The 15,130-nt window shown below is 39.6% G+C and overlaps 1 protein-coding gene across 1 annotated transcript in view; it reads left to right on the forward strand.

Moving 5' to 3' along the window:
- FRAS1 (Fraser extracellular matrix complex subunit 1) overlaps positions 1 to 15,130 on the forward strand; it is an 830,295-nt gene that overhangs the window by 200,837 nt on the left and 614,328 nt on the right. The gene's annotated exons all lie outside the window — the stretch shown is intronic.

A 15,130-nucleotide genomic window follows, 5' to 3' on the forward strand; every position in this document is an offset into this window, starting at 1 on the left:
ACTACAAGTTCCTGCCAGACTGCCTACATCCCTGATTGTAGCTTTACTATTCTTTTCATCATAAATGACACCATGCATACACCATACATAAAACTCAGTCTGTGTTTAATGGCTCTATATTCCAGCTTTATGTTCATGGAGGAACTGTTCTTTCTATGGCATGATCCACTTCTGCATGTTTTAGAATGTGGAATTTAACCATCTTTTGCATTAATTTCTGCTTCTTTCTGTGTTTTCATTTTAATAACCATAATAGTTGACAGCCTGTATTTTATGAAAAATAGGTAACATTGGTTTTGTCCTTTAAAAGGATTTACCAGTTTCCAGCTTCATACAAGCATTTAGAAAATTAGCTTTTCTATTTCACAAGTGTTTTTCTGTATTTAGTCCATTAATTTAAGACAGATCTTAGAAGAATTTCACTCAAATGAAGGCATTTGGGAAACAGCCTACATATCCAGATTTTTAGCTGTTAAAATAAAAAAACTCCAGGGAGCAAAGTTAATATCTATATATCTAAACAAGCCCTAAGGGGCAGAAACATTCAAACATGTAGCACGTATGTGTGTTTCCCACTTTTACTCTCAATCAACCATAACTTTATGACCACCTACCTAATATTGAGCGGGTCCTGCTTTTGCCACCAAAACAGCCCTGACTCATAGAGGCATGGACGCTACTAGACCTCTGAGGGTATACTGTGGTATCTGGCACCATGCCATCAGTAGCAGATCCTTTAAGTCCTGTAAGTTACGAGGTGGAACCTGGAATTGGATCAGACTTGTTTTTCCAGCACATTCCACAGATGATCGATGGATTTACACCTGTAGGATTTGGAGGCCAAGTGAACACCTCAGACTCATTTTTGTTCTCCAAACTATTTTTAAACCATTTTTGCTGTGTGACAAGACACATTATCGTGCTGAAAGAGGCCATTGCCATCAGGGAATATTGTTTCTATGAAGGGGAGTACTTGGTCAGCAATAATGTTTAGGTTGGTGGTACATGTCAAAGTAACATCCACATGAATGGCATGACCCAAGATTTCCCATCAAAACATTATCCAAAGTATCACACTCCATCTGCAGGCTTGCCTTCTTCCCATACTGCATCCTGGTGTCATCTCTTTCACAGGTAAGAGATGCGCACACACCCTTCCATCCACATGATGCAAAAGAAAAAGTTATTCATCAGACCAGACTACCTTCTTCCATTGCTCCGTGGTCCAGTTTTGATGCTCAAATCCCCATTATAGGCACTTTTGCCCATGGACGCAGATCAGCATGGGGACCCTGACCAGTCTGTGGCTGCACAACCCTATACACAACAAACAACATACATCAACTTCAGGGGCAACATGTTTACTTGCTACATAATGTATCCCATTAACTTTCAGATGCCCTTGTAATGAGATAATCAGTGTTATTCCTTTAACATGTTAGCGGTCGTAAAGTTATGCCTGATCAGTGTATATGTATGCTAAACGTCCAGGTTACCCATAACCCCTCAATTCTATATGTCCTCTACTTTTAAGTTGAATAATTTTTCATGTAATTTTTATTGTTCCCTCAGCCATAGTCAGTTTGTGGTACTATATTCGTTTTTAGTGTACTAGTAATTTTCCAGCTCAGAGTTCTTGTACAAAGACTGATGGCCCACCCTAAGGCCATCTTTACACTATCTTACCATAACCCACAATAAATCACCCTACCTATAAGCCTAAAACAACCCCTCCCTTACGTAAATTTAACACCATGTTTGCATACTCGCCTAGATCTTCCCTGCTGTTACGCTAGAAGATACCAGTGCTAAAATTTCAATGCTGGACTCTGGAATTGATTTTAGGGTACGTGCATGTAGTTAAAATACATTCATTAAAATGTATAATTAAAATAAGTGTGATGAACGGTTTAATTAATATTGAAAATGGGTAAAAGACCATAAAATTTAACTGAGATTTTACAGGCTATTTAAAAGGTCATAAATGCTCCTGGTGGCTGTTATTGGACCCTGATTGGTGGGATATATTACTCTTTGTTCTTTCTGAATTCTTGAACATAGTTCATTGAACAATGTAAATAAAACTAGGACCTCTTTCCTGCTTGGATTGTAAAGCTGTTGACTAAGGCTCTCCATATGTACAAAGTATTGAAGAGTCAGAAACAGTATGTTCTGTTCAGTTGGTACATGGCTTTTAAAAAAAAAATAAACAAAATTCCCCCAAAAAGAGGTTACCTCTATTAGTTTAGAGGAGAAACAGGACTTGATCAGGCTTTTTATTACAAATTGCATCATTTGGCTGATTGTTGCCTTCCTGTTTTACAATGCATTCCAATTCTTATCCAGTGCGATACTTGATACCTCTTTTTTGTGTGGTGATGTTTCAGCAAGTTTGAAAAAGGTGCAATGAATCCCCTTTTTTCAATGAATGAGCACAGTATATTACACAGAATGCACAAGTGGGGGAAGACTTTGTCAATATGCAATTCTTACAAAAATTGGCAGCTAATTTCAGTGTGTTAGGAGAATACATGTTCCCCTGGGCAGAGGAGAAGATTAGGCCACGTGCTGTTTGTGGCCTGCATCCAGGATTTTCTGGAAAATCAAAGACGATAAAAAAAGGAATAAAACTGGGAAACATATTAAGCAAGGCTGCAAGGAAGTGTGTTTTGCAGGGAAAAAAGACAGATAATTCACACCATTACCACTGATTGCTTATGTGTCAAAACAACCGCCAAGGGCAACCATTTTGAAAAGTGTAAAGTTTGCAAAAGCGTATCAGCATTATCCAGTGTTAAGGACCTCATTATTCTGCTGATGCTTGATGCTTCTATGAACATCATCTTAGAATTTTTTTTTTTTTTTTACATCTATATCTATTTAGAAAAAAATGTTTATATAGTAAGGCAGATTAAAAATGATGTGTTCCACTCCAACAAATGTGTAACTGAAAGATACACAGTCCTAGTTCAAAACATAAAGCGGTTGATTTACTAAAGCTGGAGAGTGAAAAATATAGTGCAGAGACCAATTTGCTTCCCTTTTTTTTTGTCAAAACTTAAAGTGAAAGTAAAGGCAAAACATAACTAACTCTAAACCTACTCTCAGCCACATTCTAAGTAGGGATTGACGGATATCGTTTTTCTGGTGCCGATACAATACCAATATTTCGGACATCTCTCAGGCTGATAACCAATTTTGTGTGCCGATATTCTGTACATGAAAAAAAAAAAATTTACACTTTTTTTTATCACTGTTATTGCTGTCACAAGGAATGTAAACATCCCTTGTGACAGTAATAGGCAGTGACAGGTACTCTTTATGGAGGGATTGGGGGTCTATAAGACCCCAGACCCCTCCTCTTCACTTGAAAGTATTCAAATCGTCAAGATCTGTGTTTTTGATTATACTATATTTTTTTAAAACTGGCTCCTTTAAGATGGAAGTAATCCGGGAAGTGATGTCGACATCACTTCCGGGTTACTAGATCTGAGACCCAAATGAAGCATCAGCTTTGCTTGGGACCTCGGCCAGCCGGCTTTGCTTGGGCCTCCCAGTGGGACTGGAGAGCCTGGGTGAGCGGCGGAAGGCGACGGGAGGGGGGATGGCCCCTCCCGCTGCTTGTAATAACAGCCAAGCAGCTAGTGAGCTGCATCGGTTGTTATTACAATAAAGCCGACTGTCTGCTCTAAGGAACGGTACCGGGTGATGTCTGCAGCTGCAAGCATCACCCTGGTAAAACCCCTTGAAGCAATATCGGTAATATCGGGTACGTTTTTGCCTGATACCGATACATTTTGTATACAGCTCCTTTAACCACTTGCTTACTGGGCACTTAAACCCCCCTCCTGTCCAGAACCAATTTTCAGCTTTCAGCGCTGACACACTTTGAATGACAATTGCGCGTTTATGTAACACTGTACCCAAATTAAATTTTTATAATTTTTTCCCCACAAATAGAGCTTTCTTTTGGTGGTATTTGATCACCTCTGCAGTTTTTATTTTTTGTTAATAAAATTTAAAAAGTCTGAATTTTTAAACTTTTTTTTTTATATATATATTTTGTTATAAAAATTTCAAAACAGGTAATTTTTCTCCTTCATTGATGTATGCTGATGAGGCGGCACTGATGGGCACTGATGGGTGGCAGTGATGGGCACTGATGGGTGGCAATAATGGGCACTGATCGGTTACACTGATAGGCAGCACTGCTAGGTGGCACTGATTGGCACCACTGGTGGGCATTGATAGGTGGCTAGGGGCACTGTGGGCACTGTTAGGTGGCAATGGCAGGTGGCACAGATGAGGCATTATTGCCTCTTCCTCTTCGGGACCAATGTCCCTTGCAGATGAGTTGGTGATCTGCTTTTTTTTCTCCTCACGCTGTCAGCGTGAGGAGAAAAAAAAAAATTACTGAGCTTTTGTTTACATCATGTGGTCAGCTGTCATTGGCTGACAGCTAATTACATGGTAAGGGGCCGGGACCGGCCCCTTACTCGGATCGGTGATTGCCCGAGTCTCAGTGACTCGGTGATCAGAGTGCGGGCCCTGCAGGACGCGCGCAGGGTGCGTGCACAGGGAAGGCCGTCATATGACGGCCTCCCGGAAATTCAGGTCCACGCTGTGGCCGTCATTCGGCTATAGCGCGAACGTCAAGTGGTTAAGGGGGCATGGCAGGGGTCTGTCCTATGCTTGCATACTTTTGCTAATAGGTGTCCCTCGTTCCCATCTAAAAACGTTGGGAGGTTATGTCATAGGGTCTGTAAGATGCTCTTAGACATAAGGCAGTCTCAAAGCAGTAGAAAACTGCAGGAAAACCTGCAAATGAATGTCATAATGTGTTAGTATGCATTACATACTAGCACATTATGAAAGACTTATCCAAAAACGAAGCCCTCCAGCGACGTGCTGTCACAGCTGACAGGGCTTTCATCTTTACCTGGTCTTCCTTCTGGGTTCATGGGCAGCTGCCGTTTGATTGGCTGAGCCCCAATGAGATCACAGCCGTGGCATGGCTCTCTTTGGACAGCACAGGGTCAATCAGCACTGTCTGGCCAGAGGGTCAGGGGTCCTGCAGTCTCATAGGACAGTCAGAGGAGAATGAAAACTCCTCCTATAAGCTTTAACTAGACATTGATGAAAGTCATAAGAGTGCTATATACTGCTGATGTGAAAAGATATTTAGCAGTTTATATTTATTAAAATAATTGAATTTCCATGTTCTGTGTATTGTGGGATACCAGATTTAGTGAATGCAGGGTCCTGGGTTTAGTAACACTTTAAGATATGTACAAAAGGTTTTTACTGGATGAAAAAAACTAAAAAGCTAGAATTTTCAGTCTATTTCAGTTGAATGAATACTCTTTGTTGTCTCTTTTTCCATTTCATTTTATTTTGGCAACATTTTACATTTTATATCACGTTTACATGTGCATTTTTGAATAAACATTATTTTAGATAGATAAAAGCATTACTGTATATGAAAAGATCTTTAGTATGAAAGGATATGTCTTATGTTTATGGAAGCCCAGTACTCCAGATGGGCATGGACTGGTAATTTTTACTCAACAAAAATTGCATCTCAATATTTAGGCAGTTGTGAACTCATGTGGCACACAAAAAATCTGTGCTAAAATACAACCCTTATAAGAAATATAGGCTGAATTTGTTAAATTCCAAACACTTTGTGGTTTTAAAAAATCATTTTTTAGGAGTATGCTTAGACTTTGAGTCAACCCATTGTAATGACAGTATTAAATGAATATCCCATTTAAAGACCTCAATACCTAAGTGAATAATTCTCTCAAACAATATCATTTTTCGCTAAACTTGAGTCTTGAGTACTCAAGTGAAGAAAGTGATGTATGTGTTCCCTCTATTCAAGGTCTCTTGTGCCTACTCAGATAAGTACAAATGCAAAAGCTGTCCTTATTAAATATGCTAACTATCAGATCCTTCAAACTACTGTTATTAGTCGACATATGAAGTTGAATGAACTTTAATTAGCAATGGTGAAAATAATTACTCATCTACAGAACTGTTAAGTTTTGCTGAATAAATTAAGAAAATTAAATTGTCAGCACAGATAAGCAATAACAGGCATTTTGTTTATTAGCTGAACTCAATAGTTGTCACAAAAAGTGTTTTTGTTTATGTTAAAGGCTTTCTTTTCCAGCTGAAGATTAATTTATCTTTAGTTTGTTTCTCCCTTGAAACAGGCGCAAGATCCTCCATGACAACAGTAAATGCTGCAGTTGTCAGATTTTTCCAGACCCTTTGCCTTACTAATGTCATAGCTGTTTGTCATTTAGGCTAGTCGGTGTCATAAAGCAGAGGCACAGGCCAACTTTTTACATCTGAACCAGGAAGATAATTGTCTAAAGATGAGATACAGCTTCAGTGAGCAACATGAAATAATTACGTTTTTTTTGCCCTTTATTTTGCAACTGCAAATCTTCAGAATGCAGTCAGCTGGAAAACAGTGTCAGAATGCTGGAAAGTTTCTAAAGCTTGCTCTGTACACTACCTAAGCATCAAACATATTGTTATAAATCACTGGTTGTGCATTACAACACTTGCATCTTACTAATCATATAGGTCTTGATATGCTAACAGTGTATGATTGCTTATGACCTGCACTTTGGCTACCCTGCAGAGTAAATATGCTTATTCCAAGTGTGCCTGTAAAGTAGAACAAGTATAATGAGAATATATGCTAGAACAAAATTCTGGCAAACTAGTGTAAATTACCGAGCCGAAAGTCCTATTGAAAATGTGCTTGTAAAGTAAAGCAAATATAATGAGAATGTAAGCCAAAAGAATATTCTGTCAAAATTATGTAAATTCCAGATTTCATATTGCTCATAAAAGCAGGTGAATTTAAAAACATTGCTAATAAAAAGTAAAAATACAGACTTTGTTTAAACAAAAATTTACATGATCTGGAGATTACATTTAATGCTGAACTCCAGGATAAGTGAATATGGTCTAAAGTCAGATATATACAGTGTATGTGTGTGTGTGTATATATGTGGGGACGGAAAGTATTCAGACCCCCTTAAATTTTTCATTCTTTGTTATATTGCAGCCATTTGCTAAAATCATTTAAGTTCATTTTTTTCCTCATTAATGTACACACAGCACCCCATATTGACAGAAAAACACAGAATTGTTGACATTTTTGCAGATTTATTAAAAAAGAAAAACTGAAATATCACATGGTCCTAAGTATTCAGACCCTTTGCTCAGTATTTAGTAGAAGCACCCTTTTGATCTAATACAGCCATGAGTCTTTTTGGGAAAGATGCAACAAGTTTTTCACACCTGGATTTGAGGATCCTCTGCCATTCCTCCTTGCAGATCCTCTCCAGTTCTGTCAGGTTGGATGGTAAACGTTGGTGGACAGCCATTTTTAGGTCTCTCCAGAGATGCTCAATTGGGTTTAAGTCAGGGCTCTGGCTGGGCCATTCAAGAACAGTCACTGAGTTGTTGTGAAGCCACTCCTTCGTTATTTTAGTTGTGTGCTTAGGGTCATTGTCTTGTTGGAAGGTAAACCTTCGGCCCAGTTTGAGGTCCTGAGCACTCTGGAGTCGTCCTGTCCCTGCAGCTGAAAAACACCCCCACAGCATGATGCAGCCATCACCATGCTTCACTGTTGGGACTGTATTGGACAGGTGATGAGCAGTGCCTAGTTTTCTCCACACATACCGCTTAGAATTAAGGCCAAAAAGTTCTATCTTGGTCTCATCAGACCAAAGAATCTTATTTCTCACCATCTTAGAGTCCTTCAGGTGTTTTTTTAGCAAACTCCATGCAGGCTTTCATGTGTCCTGCACTGAGGAGAGGCTTCCGTCGGGCCACTCTGCCATAAAGCCCCGACTGGTGGAGGGCTGCAGTGATGGTTTACTTTCTACAACTTTCTCCCATCTCCCGACTGCATCTCTGGAGCTCAACCACAGTGATCTTTGGGTTTTTCTTTACCTCTCTCACCAAGGCTCTTTTCCCCCAATAGCTCAGTTTAGCCGGACGGCCAGCTCTAGGAAGGGTTCTGGTCATCCCAAACGTCTTTCATTTAAGGATTATGGAGGACACTGTGCTCTTAGGAACCTTAAGCGTAGCAGAAATTTTTTTGTAACCTTGGCCAGATCTGTGCCTTGCCACAATTCTGTCTCTGAGCTCTTCAGGCAGTTCCTTTGACCTCATGATTCTAATTTGCTCTGACATGCACTGTGAGCTGTAAGGTCTTATATAGACAGGTGTGTGGCTTTCCTAATCAAGTCCAATGACTATAATCAAACACAGCTGGACTCAAATGAAAGTGTAGAACCATCTCAAGGATGATCAGAAGAAATGGACAGCACCTGAGTTAAATATATGAGTGTCACAGCAAAGGGTCTGAATACTTAGGGCCATGTGATATTTCAGTTTTTCTTTTTTAATAAATCTGCAAAAATGTCAACAATTCTGTGTTTTTCTGTCAATATGGGGTGCTGTGTGTACATTAATGAGCAAAAAAATGAACCTAAATGATTTTAGCAAATGGCTGCAATATAACAAAGAGTGAAAAATTTAAGGGGGTCTGAATACTTTCCGTCCCCACTGTATATATATATATATATATATATATATATATATATATATATATATATATATATATATATATAGACATGTGCATTTTTTTTACTGGAATTTGGGGTTTTTGTGTTTTTCTTCCTTATCTGTGCAGTAATCCAGTGTGAAACTATACCTCTGTGCTAAAGCTTCCTGAGAATTATACCGGTCACTGCTGCGCTCTTTCCTTGTGCAGGATGACTAGTCTTGTATCTGACCTGATCCCCCCACCACCCCCATAGTTTGCTGTAGGCTGCCTATATTTGTTGGGTCCACAGGTTCCCTCCCGCTATTGTGTTCTCACTCAGTCTATGATAATGTCACTACTAATTTTTCAAAGTAAAATCTGTAATTTCAAAGGCATTTGGTGCATACGAAGTAGTTTATAGTCTTTGTGGAACTGAGAAATATACTTGAGTGAAGATTTTTGTGCCTCTACTACAGCTTTAAAAATAAAAGGTAAAGGTAAGACTGTGTTTACTCTAATGCACAAAGAAAAATCTTGGCTTTTCAATTTCCTTTTTTATGTTACTGGGTATTCAAAGAGTACACAGCTTGCAAAGAGAACATTCCCTATTCCCTACTATAGCATTCTGGATGTTGGAGTGATATCGGGACTGATATCTTGTTCTGTGGCTGTGACCTAAAGTGATTGTAAAGGCAGAAGGTTTTTTTTTTTCAACTTAATGCATTCTATGCATTAGGATTTATTTATTTTATTTATTTCAGCTACTTATATAGCGCCGTCAATTAACGTAGCGCTTTACATATACATTGTACATTCACATCAGTCCCTACCCTCAAGGAGCTTACAATCTAAGGTCCCTAACACACATTCATACTAGAGCCAATGTAAACAGGATCTAATTAACCTACCAGCATGTCTTTGGAGTGTGGAAGGAAACCGGAGTACCCGAAGGAAACCCACGCAGGCACAGGGAGAACATGCAAACAAGATAAAAAGCCTGTGTGCAGCAGCCCCCCTCAGCCCCCCTAATGCTTACCTGAACCCATCTCTATCCAGCAGTCTGCACAAATGCCTCAGCCATCTGGGACTCTCCCTCCTGATTGGCTGAGTCACAGCAGCGGTACCATTGGCTCCCGCTGCTGTCAATCAAAGTCAGTTAGCCAATCAGGAGAGAGAGGGGGCAGTGCTGGGCCGCAGCTCCGTGTTTGAATGGACACACAGAGCTGCAGCTCAACTTGGGTGCCCCCATAGAAAGCTGCTTGCTGGGGGCACTCAACAGGAGGGAGTGGCCAGGAGCACCGAAGAGGGACCCGAGAAGAGGAGGATCCGGGTTGCTCTGTGCAAAACCACTGCAGTATAACATGTTTGTTATTTTTAAATTAACAAAAAACACAGAGACCTTAGTATCACTTTAAGCGGGCCATGGATAGGGCTAATCTCAACCGGTGCAGCAGGGGCTGGCCAAGATTCAATCCATTTATGGGCAGGCTGATTGTACCCAAGTCAATCCATTAATCAACTTGGGTACAACCAGCTTGTTGGATTTTTAGCATGCAATTATTGCCAGCGTCTATAGCCTTTAGCAGTAATCACTGTGTTTTCCTGGCAGAGGCAGCTCCTTGTGCCCCCTGCCAAGAGAATACAATAGCTCCACGGGAGGGATTTTCTTTGGGTTACAGGAAAGAAAATCGCATAATCTATAGCCTGCATTAGAGCTGTATATAAGTATGATATCCAGGCAACTAACATTTTCAGGAGGAAATCTGCCGATGCAGTCTCCATATTTTTCACATTTCCTTTAAATAGACAGTATAAGTCAGCCTTGGTTGCTGCATAGCAGTTATGAATTTCTGTACACAGCAAAGCTATTCCCATATCCCATATGGCAGCTGTCTGGGTGTATAATGCTTTTATATATAATCTGAATGTTGCTCACTAATTTATCTTCTGTTTCAACAGACTCTGCTTTCTAGTGTTAGCTAGTAGCTGGTATTGACCCTATGCTATCTGCCAAAATGAGCTGAATGATAGCAAGAAGAGCAGGCAGCTGTACTAAGCCTCAGATACTGGTGTTATGTCTGTCTTGTGAGCTTTATTTTTAAACTTTTCACATCAAAGCTACATGAACAAGTGTGCGGCCCACTGCAGCCAGATAAAAGAAAATGAGGATTACTCAGCTTTATGCAGTAAAATAATCTAAATTTTTTGTGGAATATGTAGGGCCAACAACATCCTTTTATTTAGTGCAAGCAATACAAAGATACGCTATTTAGAACAAACTTTTTAGCACCATCTCACAGGAGAATTAATAAAAATATTGTCAGGGTAGCTAGTGATCAACCTACCATTATTGATGACATTTTCCAGTAGTTCATCTATTTTTCTATTTTAGGATATGTGTGGCTAATGTTGAGCCTTTTTTTCCTGGAATCTCTGGGTAGATGTCTCTTGGGTAAGAAATTGGACCTCTGGAAGACAATGACAAAACAGATATAGGTCACAATCATTGTGCTGCACTCAAAGGGATATCTTGACTTACCTGTCAGATAATTACCCTCAAAGAAATTCACCAGCCTACTGTAAAATATATATTTGAGATCCTATGAATTAAGACTATGGAACCTTTTTATGAAGATAGCCTGAAGAGAATCAGCTTCCCAATCTCTGGCTTCTCCACTTTTTTGATGGACTTTGCAGATTGTTTTTGCGGATGTCTATAAAGCAAAAGAAATTAGATTAGTGATGTTTGAAAGTTAAAGTGGAACTAAACCCTCCTATTGTTTTCAGCCAGGGAAGCTGCCATCTTGGCCTCTGTTTGATCTTCAACTGCCATGATGCTGCACATGTGATCATTTATGACACCAGACACTTTATGGTTTGACAGTTTGGTTGAGAGCACAACGAATGTGACAGTTTCCTGGCATTTAACTGGTAACTGTTTTTGTTTAACTTTAAATCTATAAGTTTAGTTTCACTTTAAGAAGGTAATTGCAGAATTTAAAGAAGATCTGTCACATGTCTTTTCAGGTATATTTGAATTTTTCTGCATTGCAAGGCCTGTTAGATTGGTGGGGGACCCAAAACACAGCAAGTGATTTCAGAGAGAGTTAAATATTTGAAATTGCAATCAGATTTAGAGGGAAGTTTAGCTATAAACACTGCTTCCTGGAGATACAGGTAATGTTAGAAGTGAGCACTGTAAAAAAAATTATGTTTTCTTTTTCTGTCTACATTGCAGAACATTGTCTAATGATTTAATCAATAAATAGATGTACTTGCTGATCTTTTCCAAGGCACGGGTTACTTTGTATTTTTCCCAAGGAAAATATAACTGACTATAATAAGTGATGTTTTAAAGCTGGACAGAGAAAAGCCATAATTCAAAGACATTTGTTAACCTTCTTCCAAGTGTAATGTGCGTTCTGTTCTAGCAGCTACTGTGCAAAGAAATCTATAAGGTTGCTATGTACATAGGGGACCAGGCAATGATCTGACCACTTAAAAGGCTTCTCTGTTTTTTACAACATTGCCATTCACATACAAATGCATACCCTACAAATGTGCTTGAATTATGTGTGCATGTGGTGTAGCACTAGCCCTGATCTTTATTATTGCCAATGAAAACCAAAAGAAATTTATGCGTACATTTCCAGCCTAGATTTTTCTGATAATGTTCCCATAGAGTTCTCATGAGGTTATTTAAAGTGTTTCATGCACTAAATGACTTATGAACCAACCTTTTATTCTCACGGTTGTTTTTTTTTTCATTCAGCTCAAGACATTCAATACAGCCGTGGCCAAAAGTTTTGAGAATGACACAAATATTAATTTTCACAAAGTCTGCTGATTTAGTGTTTTTAGATCTTTTTGTCAGATGCTACTATGGTATACTAAAGTATAATTACAAGCATTTCATAAGTGTCAAAGGCTTTTATTGACAATTACATTAAGTTTATGCAGAGTCAATATTTGCAGTGCTGACTCTTCTTTTTTAAGACCTTTGCAATTTGCCCTGGCATGCTGTCAATCAACTTATGGGCCACATCCTGACTGATGGCAGCCCATTCTTGCATAATCTTGCTTGGAGTTTGTCAGAATTTGTGGAGTTTTTTTGTTCACCTGCCTCTTGAAGTTTGACCACAAGTTCTTAATGGGCTTAAGGTCTGGGGAGTTTTCTGGCCATGGACGCAAACTTTCGATGTTTTGTTCCCGAAGCCACTTAGTTATCACTTTTGCCTTATGGCAAGGTGCTCCATCATGCTAGAAAAGGCATTGTTCGTTGCCAAACTGTTTTTGGATGGTTGGGAGAAGTTGCTCTAAGAGAATGTTTTTGTACCATTCTTTATTCATGGCTGTGTTCTTAGGCAGAATTGTGAGTGAGCCCACTCCCTTGGCTAAGAAGCAACCCCAGGATGCTTTACTGTTGACATGACACAGGACTGATGGTAGCACTCACCTTTTCTTTTTTGGATGCCCCAAACAATCAGAAAGAGGATTCAACAGAGAAAATTACTTTACCCCAGTCCTCAGCAGTCCAATCCCTGTACCTTTTGCAGAATATCAGTCTGTCCCTGATGTTTTCCTGGAGAGAAGTGGCTTCTTTGCTCTCCCTCTTGTGACCAGGCCATCCTCCAAAAGTGTTCGCCTCCATGTGCGTGCAGATGCACACACACCTGGCTGCTGCCACTCCAGAGCAAGCTCTACACTGGTGGGGCCCCGATCCCGCAGCTGAATCAAATGTAGGATTTGGTCCTGGTGTTTGCTGGACTTTCTTGGGCGCCCTGAAGCCTTCTTCACAAATGCAGTGGAAATGCTTTTAATGGGATTAAGTTAATTTTCATGGCAAAGAGTGACTTTGCAATTATTTGCAATTCATCTGATCACTTTTCATAACATTCTGGAGTATATGCAAATTGTCATCATAAAAACTGAGGCAGCAGACTTTGTGAAAACTATTAGAGGTGGCTCTGGGTTTACCATTACACACACTGGGCTTGTGTCTATATGCAACAGTCAAAACACAGTTTTTTTCACTTTTATAGTCATTGGCCACAGATATTTTATGCCATTATCAATAGAAATCTAATCTGTGAGTTAATCTCACATAGGTTTACTTTTATACTTGTTCTAAGCCAGTTTAGGAGCAGTAAAACAAGAAAATGTTTGTTGTACAGGACATGATGCAAGTGCAGCCAAAGGTTGTATACTTAAAGGCTCCAGTGATTGAAATCAAGCCCTAGACTTAAAACCGTAAGCCACCGCACATACAGTATGTGTCCATGGGGCCCTGAAGTTGTTTTAAAAGTGTGCTCACTGCATCACATGCCTAACAAAGGGGTCCTGCACACTACAAAACGTTGCACTTGGTACTTTGTGATGTGATCTTTCTGCAATAAAAGCTTTGGGCGAAATTTAATGATCCACGGTATGTGTGTTGCACTACATCGTTCATTCACATGAGGTTGAGGATTAAAAACTACAAGTTTCATCTGCCACCGCAGCAGAGGGATTGTAGTTCTCAATGAAGCACAAATGCAGTGACTTAAAGGATAAGTCCACCCTAACACTAAAATCTCTACAGACAATCACAATCTAACACTAACTTATCTAACCCTGTAAAGAAGAAATAAGTATACATACATTTTTTGAAGCTGATCCGGTCTCCAGTGGCGGAAGCTCTTCAGAGGGCACAGCCAACAACAGCTGTGAAATGAATGGGGAGTGACATCACCCATAGACTTACTATGGGGCTTCCGTTGTCGGCTGTGTCCTCTGCACCCGCCTCCACAGCGAAGCCGCAGCTGACAGCTCAGCGTGGGATCAGGTCAGATCGGCTTCAAAAAAGATATGTATACTGATTTCTTCTTTACAGGGTTAGATAGGTTAGTGTTAGATCGTTGATGTCTGTAGATGTAGATGTTTTAGTGTTAAGGTGGACTTATCTTTTAACTGCACTTGTAGTATACTGATACTTTCTCCAGCTTAGTAGTTTGAGGTCTGTATCTCTGTACAATCCAGAGGCTGGAGGAAGAGTCAGCAAGAGACAGAGCATGGCACCTGCAACCCACTGATCGCAGTTGCAATGCTTTGTAGTCTCAAATGCAAAAGAGTACTAAATGCATATTTTTGCTTTTTGCAAAATGGTTGCACTTAATATGTTTACACAAAAGATGGAATTCCTTTTTTTATGTTGCACACAGCTTGCTCTGTGAGAATAAACATGCTTTGTTAAAGTTAATTAAAAATTAAACTGTAGGCCATATCAAATGATATCTGTATAGCCATAATAGTTCCTCCAAACATGTGATTTGTACCTATATCCACCTTGGTTAAAAAAAAAATGTATATAAAGGAAAAAAACATAATCCCCAGCCTTCTCTCTGCTAAAGTCATACCTCTGCTCACTCTTCTGTCACCTCCTGTCACAATGTTCATTGTTAACATATTCCCCATGCAGTACTGGACTTAACCTAGTACTGGCCCTTCTGTTTGATAAATAGCCATAATAGTTCTTTCAAACACGTGATCTGTACCTATATTCATCTTTGTTGA

The sequence above is a fragment of the Aquarana catesbeiana genome, linkage group LG01 (assembly GCF_042186555.1).
Source record: "Aquarana catesbeiana isolate 2022-GZ linkage group LG01, ASM4218655v1, whole genome shotgun sequence".
NCBI classification, from domain to species: Eukaryota; Metazoa; Chordata; class Amphibia; order Anura; family Ranidae; genus Aquarana; species Aquarana catesbeiana.